The following is a 10,096-nucleotide window of genomic DNA, read 5'->3' as shown; positions in this document are numbered from 1 at the left end:
CCCCAGAATGGAGGCTTCTTTCCCTCCGGTTTTCAGTGCTTTGTTCACCTCCAGTCAAGTCCCTCATGGGACAGTGTCCTGTGTTTGGTGCTTCTTGGCTACAGGTTTATCAAACGTCACCAAGGACGCCTACGGAAAGATGGACAGGACACCATTTGCTTTGTGCTGATGACACTTCTTATTCACTTTCTCTTAAGACTTTTATGCAAATGTCTTAATCCTCCCCACGCACTAGAACCTTTGCTTACACAAAGGCCCAGGGCTCCATTCTAGGAATGTGATGACCTGGGACAGTGACACGGTTCCCCTAGGAGCAGTGATTCTTTTCCTCCATTTCCTGTTCCCCAAATATTTTCCGTGCCAGCCAACTGAATAAGATTGTAAGGCCTCCACCTGAGTTAGGATAAAAACCAAATGCACTTCTCACTTCCTGTACTGATGTGTGCTGAGCACCCTCTTGATCAGGAGTGGTTTGCCTTGTCCAGACACTTCAGTTAGAATGGTGTCTCTTTCTTCGTGACCCAGAACTTATTTCTAATAAGCACACACAGTCAAGATGGCCTCTGTTGGTTTTTTTTTTTTTTTAAGATTTATTTACAGTGCTTTGCATGTACACCTGCAGGCCAGAAGAGGGCATCAGATCACATTATAGTGGTTGCTGGGAATTGAACTCAGGACCTCTGGAAGAACAGTTAGTGCTCTTAACCTCTGAGCCATCTCTCCAGCCCAGCCGCTGACTTTTATCCCTAACATAGGTGGTGACTATATCTTATACCATAAATTGGAAGTGAGAACTCCACATCCACTTTGATGTAACTGGCTAATCAGTGTGAAAGAGGAGAAGGCTCCAGGAATATGGGTCTCTGTCAGGCTAATAACCTTGGAGAGATTTAAGAAAAAAAAGGGGAGGGGGCGGTTCTCATAAATATCATTGCCAGTTAGAAATGTTCATTAAGAGAATGACATCTTGCCACACCTATAATTAAAAGCAACTGTAACTGTTGCCAAGTACTCTCACACATTGCTGATGGAGGATGGCAGTGTGTTGTCCTGTAGAACTGATAATAATGTCCCTTGCTTGAGGCAATCACCCTAGAGACCACTATGCAGCAAGAAGAGAGCCAGCCATCCATGTCCACTATGACTTGACCTTGTACCAAACATCCCTGAAACGTTAGACAATAGATGGGAAGCGGATGATGAGGAAGGAATGGTGGCAGGGGAGGGGAGAGCAGCCTTCATCAAGGACACACTGAGAAAGGTTTCCAGGGAGTTTTTTGGAGGAGTTAGCAATACCATGGACAAACAGATTGAGAGGCAGCCGCATGGCAGGGGCTACAGAGAGAGGTCAGGCCCCAGCACCAAGGAAAACAGCATAGAGGAGTCTCTACAGAGAAGAATCAGCCAACGTAGCACAAGTGAGGCCTGTTTTCTTGTTTTCCCAAGACAGGGTTTCTCTGTACAGCTCTGGCTGTCCTGGGCTCCCTCTGTAAACCAGGCTGGCCTCACAGAGATTCACTCGCCTCTGCCTTCCGAGTGCTGGGATTACAGGCATGTGCCACCAGGACCAGCAAGGCCCATTTTTAAAGCTTTCTGAGGTTGTGGGAGGGTTCACAGCAGGAGCTTGCAGCTAGGCTCTCCAGTTCCTAGGCAGGAATGGGGGAAGGCGATGCCCAATTTGAAGTAAACTCACTTTCAACGTAAGAGAAACTGGCACCAGAAAGTGTTAATTGCAGACTCATAGATACTGTCTCAGTACGGTGCCAGTCAGTATCTGAGAAAGGGGCAACGTTACTGCAGAGTACTGGGGCCTAAGCAGCAAGAGATCCCAACATTACATTCTTACAACGTTTTCCTGTATGAAGAGATGACATGAGCCACACAGGTGCCACACCAGTTTCTCGGTGGTAATTGTATTCTGCAAGATATGCCACTGCGGGGCTCAGAGCTCAACAAACATCCAGGGGGCTGTCTGAATCAACTGGCTTGGCTTCTATCCTTTTCTCGACAAAGAGGTTGTTTGGACAGAATCCATAGGTCCTGGAGTATATGCCACATCAAGGAGAGGGATGGCAGCCGGGCAGTGGTGGCGCACGCCTTTGATCCCAGCACTTGGGAGGCAGAGGCAGGCAGATCGCTGTGAGTTCGAGGCTAGCCTGGTCTACAAAGTGAGTCCAGGACAGCCAAGGCTATACAGAAAAACCCTGTCTCAGAAAAAAATAAAATAAAATAAAAAGGAGAGGGACGGCAAAAGTTGGAGAGAGAGAAGGCTCAGTGGCTGTTGGGGACAATAGGCCATATGGCCAATGTTCAGCCATCTTGTCGGAGCCTGCACCTTTAAGTCTCTGTTTTTCCTAGAGATTGCCTTTCACCAGAAACTAGTTGACCCTGTCGTGGGTCAGCAGTTAGACTAAAGACAGAAAGAGATGGAGCAACCCTGTTATGGTTTAGCAGTTAGACTAGACAAAGAGGGAGCCAGATACCTTGTGTGGCAGGACATTATGACCCTGCCTGGAATTCCCTATGTTTTGAGAAAAGCCTGGAGCTGGGTTGCTATAGCAATATGCTTCCCTGCCTTCTGACTTATAAAAGCTGCTGCCTGACTGATAAAGTTTGAGAGTTTGATCAATCAGACTTGTTCTCCTTCTTTGTGTCTTGCATTTTTCAACAGGTGACCTTCCTCCCGAGTTTTGGTTGAACCCCTCAGGTTGGGGCAAGTGGCCAAAAGCATGGGCTGATCTAGAGAAGCAGGCTTTGGTTCCTACTATGTGGGGCAGCTCACAATGGCTCAAAATTTCAGCTCCAGGGGCTCTGAAGCCTCTGACTTCCTTGGACACCTGAGCTTATTTGCACATACCCATGCACAGGCACACATGATTAAAAATAAAACAAATACAAAACCAAAAACCAGAAAGACAGGAAAATTAGGAGTTGGTGGTGCACACCTTTAATCTCAGCACTCAGGAGGCAGAGGCAGGTGTATCTCTGTGAGGTCAAGGCCAGCCTGGTCTACAGAGGGAGTCCAGGACAGCCAGGGTTACACAGAGAAACCCTGTCCCAAAAAACCAAAAACAAACAAACAAATAAATAAATAAAACAAATTAATCCTTTAAAAGAAGGATAACTTAAGTAGATAGCGCTCCTGACAGCTCTATGGACTCTTCTGAAAGCTTTAGACCTGGCTCAGTTGAGTGGCCAGTTCAGCAGTTTCCTTAAGAGTCCTTGGAGACAGCACCAGAGCTCGCTGTGTTGTGTCATATCAGGAAGGAAGGTCCCTGGGGTAAACATGCCCAGGCTTGCTGGCTCTGGGTGTCTCACAAGGAAGCAATCATCCTCACGTTGTTCCCAGAGGTTTGTTCTTCCTCATCCTCACTGCTTCCAGATCTTCGTCTCCAGGACAATGTTATGTAGCTTCCTGGGAAGGTGCCGCTCAATTGACTCAATGGGCTGAAGCTGATGGTGTCTAGGACCCCACAGAGCACAGGAGCCCTTGGCCCACCACCCCTAGTGCTAGACTATGTGTGTCTCAAGTACCTGTTCACCCTTGCCACCAGCAAAGCCCAGAAGCCCTCCATCCACATGGGAGGGATGAGCAGGTAAGAACCCTCAGCGCTTCCTTCCCAAACAGCCGGAGCTAAGGGAGGTTCAGTTACCAGGCTACGTAATCCATGTAATAGAAGGAGGCCCTAATTGCTGTGTTTATCCCTCGCCTTCTCTTACCAGGCCCTAGACTGGCAGCTTTAGACTTGAGCATCTTGTGTGGAATCCTGTGAGGGAGGACACAGAAGGAAGCAGGCTAAGCAGGCTGTGATAACTAACAAGCTTTCCTCCTGCAGCCCAGACTGCCCTGCAAACCACAGGTCCCACCCTCTGGTAACCAGCAGGGTTAGGTGGGGTGAGAGCATCTCTACATGACACCTACTTTGCACACGGTGCCTTAGTCAGAGCTGAATGGACTTGAGATGGAGACAGCCCTCCTGGACAGGTGCTACGTTTGCATGAGTGAGGAGATCATATGAAGCAGGCTTAGCACAGATCTGGGAGGGAAGGGCTTTGGGGCACCGTATATGGCGGGTGCCAACCTAATAGCCACCCTTTAGGCTGTGAGACTGAATCCTGCTAGCCCTCAATGCCAATTAACACAATCGTCATGACAAGAACCCCAGAGGTAGAGGAGCTTGGCCGTACAAAAGAACCTTAGCTCGTGTTATCAGCAAGGCTCAGCCACGACTGGATGACCTCACTCTCACTGACGGTCGAGAGGGTTGGTTGCTCACGGCTGCCTCTGGACTTCACCGGTCAGAGGAAGGACACTGCCCCAGCTGCCATCATATTCGCCAGCATTTGCTATGGGGCCCACACAGGGCCTGTCCTCCTCTTTGCCATCAAATGGGCTTTGCATCCCAGTTGGGAGCTCTGACTCAGGCGCTTCAGGGCCTTGGGGCAGAAGTTACACAACCTGGGAACAGTGGATTTCTGAGTTGCCCTGCAGGTGGCGTCCCTTTCCAGCAGCTGTCCACCAAGACTAGGCCAACGCTGCCAGTCACTTTATTGTTCCAACTCTACTACTTGAACTGAGGAAGACAGGGCAGGGTATAGCTTAAGATCTTTCCAGGAGGTTCTCAGGACCTGAACATTAACCTCAACCTCTACAGCCAAAGAACAGAGAGGTGGCCTGAGGGTTAATGCCAAGCTCAACCCTTAGGCTAACTTGGCTTTGGAATAAAAGCAGAAAGTGACCCTGTCACCATCTCTTTTTCCTGGCGGTCTCATCCAGGAAAAGCTCATAACACTAGCCCCTACAGCCTCAGACCATGGCTTCCTGGTGTCCCTAAACCTCACTAGCCACCCAGAGTACAGCCTCCAGATGTCTAGGACCCCACTTACTTCTTACTTTTTACTGGTAATACAACACATTGTGGAGTGTGTTGGTGCATGTTTATAATCTAGGACTGGAGGGCAGAGGCAGAATCTGGAGTTCAAGGTCGTTACAACTACACAGGGAGTTCTACACAGGAGATCCTATCTCAAAACCAAAGCCAGGCCTGGGGTAGCCCACAGAGTGACTCCAGGACAGCCAAGGCTACACAGAGAAACCCTGTCTCCAAAAATAAAGGCCAGTCAGGCGGTGGTGGCACACACCTTTAATCCCAGCACTCAGGACGCAGAGGAAGGTGGATTGTTGTGAGTCTAAGGCCAGCCTGGTCTGCAAAGCGAGTCCAGGACAGCCAAAGCTACACGGAGAAACCCTGTCTCAAAAACAACCAAACAAGGCATAGTGGTGCATGCCTTTAATCCTTGAACTCTGGAGACAGAGAAGCAGGGAGATTTCTGTGAGTTCCAGGACCCCCAAGGATACAAAGAGACATTCTATCGAAACAAAACAAAACAAAACAAAACAAAACAAAATTCTACAATGTACAAAGGAGGTCCTGGAAGGCTTTTCTAAGAGTGCAAGGTGCTGTTCTGCCCTGAGAACTCAAATAAGAACACGTTGTGTACCACTACCATTCCTTATCCTGTCTGCATCCCAGGCCTGGATGTTCAGGTCTGTTTATTTTGTGACCTGTCCATCACTCTGAAATGTACAGATGGCTTGTATTTGGTATAATAAAAGTTAAAGATGTTCCTGGGCTTTGGTGATAAGAGGATGTGGTTTAAACTAAATAATCCATAAACACACTAAATGAATGCAAAACTTGAGCTATTTTTTTATGGAAATTAAGTGAAAGACCAGGTGAAAGTCAGGTGTGGTGACACATACCTTTAATCCCAGCACTCAGGAGGCAGAACCTAGTGGATTTCTGTGAGTTTGAGACCAGCTTGGTCTACAAAGTGAGTTCCAGGACACCCATGTCTATGTAGAGAAATTCTGTCTAAAAAAAGAAGGGGGAAAAAAAAGGAGGGCTGGAGAGATGGCTCAGAGGTTAAGAGCACTGACTGCTCTTCCAGAGGTCCAGAGTTCAATTCCCAGCAACCACATGGTGGCTCACAGCCATCTATACTGGAATCTGATGCCTTTTTTTTTTTTCCCTGATTGAGACAAAACTCCTGTGTAGCCTTGGCTGTCCTGGAGTCCCTCTGTAGACCAAGTTGGCCTTGAACTCACAGGGATCCGAGTGCTGGGATTAAAGGCGTGCACCACCACGCCCAGCTGATGCCTCTTCTGATATGCAGGTGTACATGCAGACAGAGCACTCATACATAAAATAAATAAATAAATCTTCAAAAAAATTAGAAAAGCTAAGAAACAAAGAAAGAAAATAAAAGACCAGATGAAGGCAACACGTAACACAATTTGAAGCAAGCCTCTGACGTCTGTCTGATCTCCAGGCCCCACAACAGGTGGGTATGTTCTGTGTATTTATATATATATTAAGTTAGAACAAAATGTGGGTCTTTTCAAAGGTCCTCTGACTTTATACTATTAGCCAAACAATTGCTAGTCCATCAGCAAACATAGACAACCCACAAATAGGATGACTGGCTCCCAGGGAAAAAAGCCAAAGCAAGCAAAGCTAGTGGGCCAGGAGTCTGACCAGCAGCTGTCTTAAACCCAGGACAGCTAATTATGGCAGCACCCTAGGGTTTTCCCTCCCCATACTCCTTTATCTACCAAATAGCTTCCTAAATATACTTGATGGCTGGTGTTTGAACAAGCACAAAAGTGACAGGCGTGTGTGTGTGTGTGTGTGTGTGTGTGTGTGTGTGTGTGTGTGTCTGTGTGTCTGTGTGTATCTGTGTGTGTGTGTCTGTGTGTGTGTGTCTGTGTGTGTGTGTATCTGTGTGTGTATCTGTGTGTGTGTGTGTTACTGGAGACTGAACTGAGGGCCTGAGGGCCTCGGGTAAGCTAGGCAATCACTCCAACACTAAAGTATATCTCCACCTTGTGTTTTGTCTTAAATTACATTGGCTGACTGGTTGTGTATATACGCACACATGTGTGTCAGCGTGGCTCACTAGTAGAGGAGAGCTTTATGGGAGTGATTCATTCCTTATGCCAAGTGAATCCTGAGAATCGAACTCGGGTTATCAGGTTTGGTGCCGTAAGCATCTTTACCCCACTAAGCCATCTCAATGGTTCCCCACCATGTTTTTGCCTTCTGTTTTTGTACACCTTAAACATTTTACTCTCCTGCCTCAGCATCTCAAGTAGCTGGGATTACAGGCCTGTACCACCAGGCCTGGGTATTTTCGCTAGCATGACATGCTCTGAACAGCCAATCCTTGCAGGTAGCCCAGCAGTGAGGTCCATGGAGCCAGATATGGTGGTCCCTGTCTATAGCTCCAATATTTGGGATGTGGAAAAAAGAAGACCAGGAGCCTTAGCTACAAAAAAAAAGTTCCAGATCAACCTGACCTACATAAGATCCTTTATTTATTTTTTGACTTTTTTTTTCTTTTTTGCCTGCATGTATGTCTGTGAGAGGGTGTAAGATCCTCTGAAACTAGAGCCACAGACAGTTGTGAGCAGGCATGTGGGTGCCAGGAATTGAACTCAGGACCCCTCGAAGAGCAGCCAGTGCTCCTAACTGCCAAGCCGTCTCTCTAGCCCCCGAAGGTAATCTCCAACTTTTTTCTTTTTTCAAGACAGGGTTTCAGCCGCGCAGTGTTGGTGCACACCTTTAATCCCAGCACTCCGGAGGCAGAGGCAGGCGGATCACCGTGAGTTCGAGGCCAGCCTGGTCTACAAAGTGAGTACAGGACAGCCAAGGCTAACACAGAGAAACCCTGCTTTGGGAAAAAAAAAGACAAGGTTTCTCTGTGTAGCCTTGGCTATCCTAGACTTGCTTTGTACATGAGGCTGCCCTCAAACTCACAATGATCCACCTGCTTTTGTCTCCTGAGTGCTGGGATTAAAGGCTTGTGGGACCACACCTGCCAATACCCTTTCTTTCTTTCTTTGTTTCTTTGTTTCTTTGTTTCTTTCTTCAAGACAGGGTTTCTCTGTGTAGCTTTGGCTGTCCTGGACTCGCTTTGTAGACCAGGCTGGCCTTGAACTCACAGCAATCCACCTACCTCTGCCTCTCAAGTGCTGGGATTAAAGCTATGTACTACCATGGCAGGCCAACACCCTTTCTTAAAACAAAAACAAAACCTAAAAAATTCCATGGAAGGAGCATGTATGAAGACCCGCTACCACTGAACTTTGAGGTTGTGGCAACCCTGTCCCCATATAGTCCAGCCTCCAATGACAGTGGTCCCACTGGTTCCTAAGCTACAGAACAGAAATGATAAATGTATGTCCTCAGACATTAGATTTGGAGGTGCTTGTTCAATAGCAGTAGGTAACTCATGAAGGGTGCCCTGTGAATTCAGGGTTAAGTATCTCATATGGCTCCTGCTCCATGAACCTTTCTCCCTGGTTTGATGTTGGTGATGGCTTCCCATGTGCCCTGCACTTGTCAAGTCTTCCTTGTCCTTCACCTTTCCTTTGGGTTCTGTGCTCTGGCAAGTTGGGTCTGACTTCTTGAGTCTTAGTGTGAGAGCCTTAGGTCAGCTTTCCACCATGTTCCCTTACCCCTGCGCCTCTGTGGTGCTGCCACAGAGTCCTCCGACTTTAGGCCCATGTAAAACTCAAGTCCCACCCTGAGCAAATATTTATTTGGCAAATAGTGGCTCACCAGGATGAAGGCCACAGCCATAGCAGCACAGGAATAAACGAGTGTCAGGCTGTACCAGGACGGGCTTGTGAGCATGAGAACTAGACGTCGGCGAGTGAGTGTCTGAGATGTCTCGGCCACAGAGGGAGCTAAGTGGGCCACGATGTCGTGGAGACACAAAGCAAAGATGTCTCATCTGACAGGAAACCGGAACAGAGGGCCTTGGATCACACTCCTTGTACAAAGGACGTGGGTACCAAGGGTTGGGTTGGCGGCTGTGCCAGCACAGGATAGATCCTGATGTTCCTTTCATCTGCCAACCTGGTCTCTGTGTTCTGATGGGGCGATAATGGGAAGATAGACCATTAAGGAGCTCAGAGCGCTGCTGTGCCTGTACGAGGGCTGTGGTCTGGAAAGACGCCTGAGGGTAACTGACAAGAAGATGGGGGGAGCCTTGGCTCAGAACCACCAGGCACCAGAAGTTCTTTAACCCTGGAGTAGCTAGGAGCACAATATGTCTGCTCCCTTCAGAAGTGGGTCCTGTGGCCAGACAGAGATATACACTGTGAGAGCCTGCTTCAATTCTATCCCCAACTCCTCTCCAAAAAGTGGACCCTAGAATCCTGAATCCTGTGAAATGTGACCTGTGCACCTCAGACTTCCCTGGTAATTCCACCTGCGGGACTCGAAGGATCTGCAGCAAGCAAGACATGCCCCTCAGGCACTGAAGGCAGAAGGGGGCTGAGTCCCCCTTCCCTGACCCCAGAGGAGTGACTAGTGGAACTGGGCCATCCTGTGCAGTGGGTTGTTAGACACTCTGGGGCTGCCTGGTTGATGAATGCTCAGCTTTGGCATGAGCCTGAATTTAATAAGAGCCAGTGTCCCTTCCTCTCCCTGGCGTTTCCTCAGGCAAGAAGTCAGCCAAGCCTGAGACTGAAAGAACCCTTGGATTATACTCTGACCTTGAGCCCACCCTTTGAAGGGCTGGAAGTCTTCTGGAAAGCACACTTTTGAAGGAGATTGGGGGTTGCTGGGGTGTATAGCCTGGGGGGCAGTGGACACCAGCTCCAAAGTGACCCAAGCTTTTCCTGGAGTTAAACGGAAGCATCTCCATGTCAGGAGGGGCAATGTTTCCAGCGCCATCCCCCTCTCCCTGACAGAGAAAACCCCCAATTCACTGGTGCTAGTAGGAAACACATCAGTTCAGAGAAGCTATTGGTTTCTTTGTTTTGTTGTTGTTGTTGTTTTGTTTTTCAGGACAGGGTCTCTCTGTGTTAGCCTTGGCTATCCTATACTCCCTTTGTAGACCAGGCTGGCCTCAAACTCACAGTTATCTGCCTGCCTCTGCCTCCACTATTGGTTTTTTAAGACATGGAGCTCCAAAACACCTACTGTCATTTTGGGAATTGTGGGAGGGCAGTGCTAGCCTCCCTGCAAAGTTCAAACAACAGCAGAATCCATCTGGTGGACGTACAGTGATGCCCCACAGCTAT

Source organism: Acomys minous (assembly GCF_964271855.1).
Source record: "Acomys minous genome assembly, chromosome: 6".
Classification (NCBI taxonomy): domain Eukaryota; kingdom Metazoa; phylum Chordata; class Mammalia; order Rodentia; family Muridae; genus Acomys; species Acomys minous.
The sequence above is the reverse complement of the archived record's forward strand: the minus strand, read 5'-3'. Positions refer to the sequence as shown.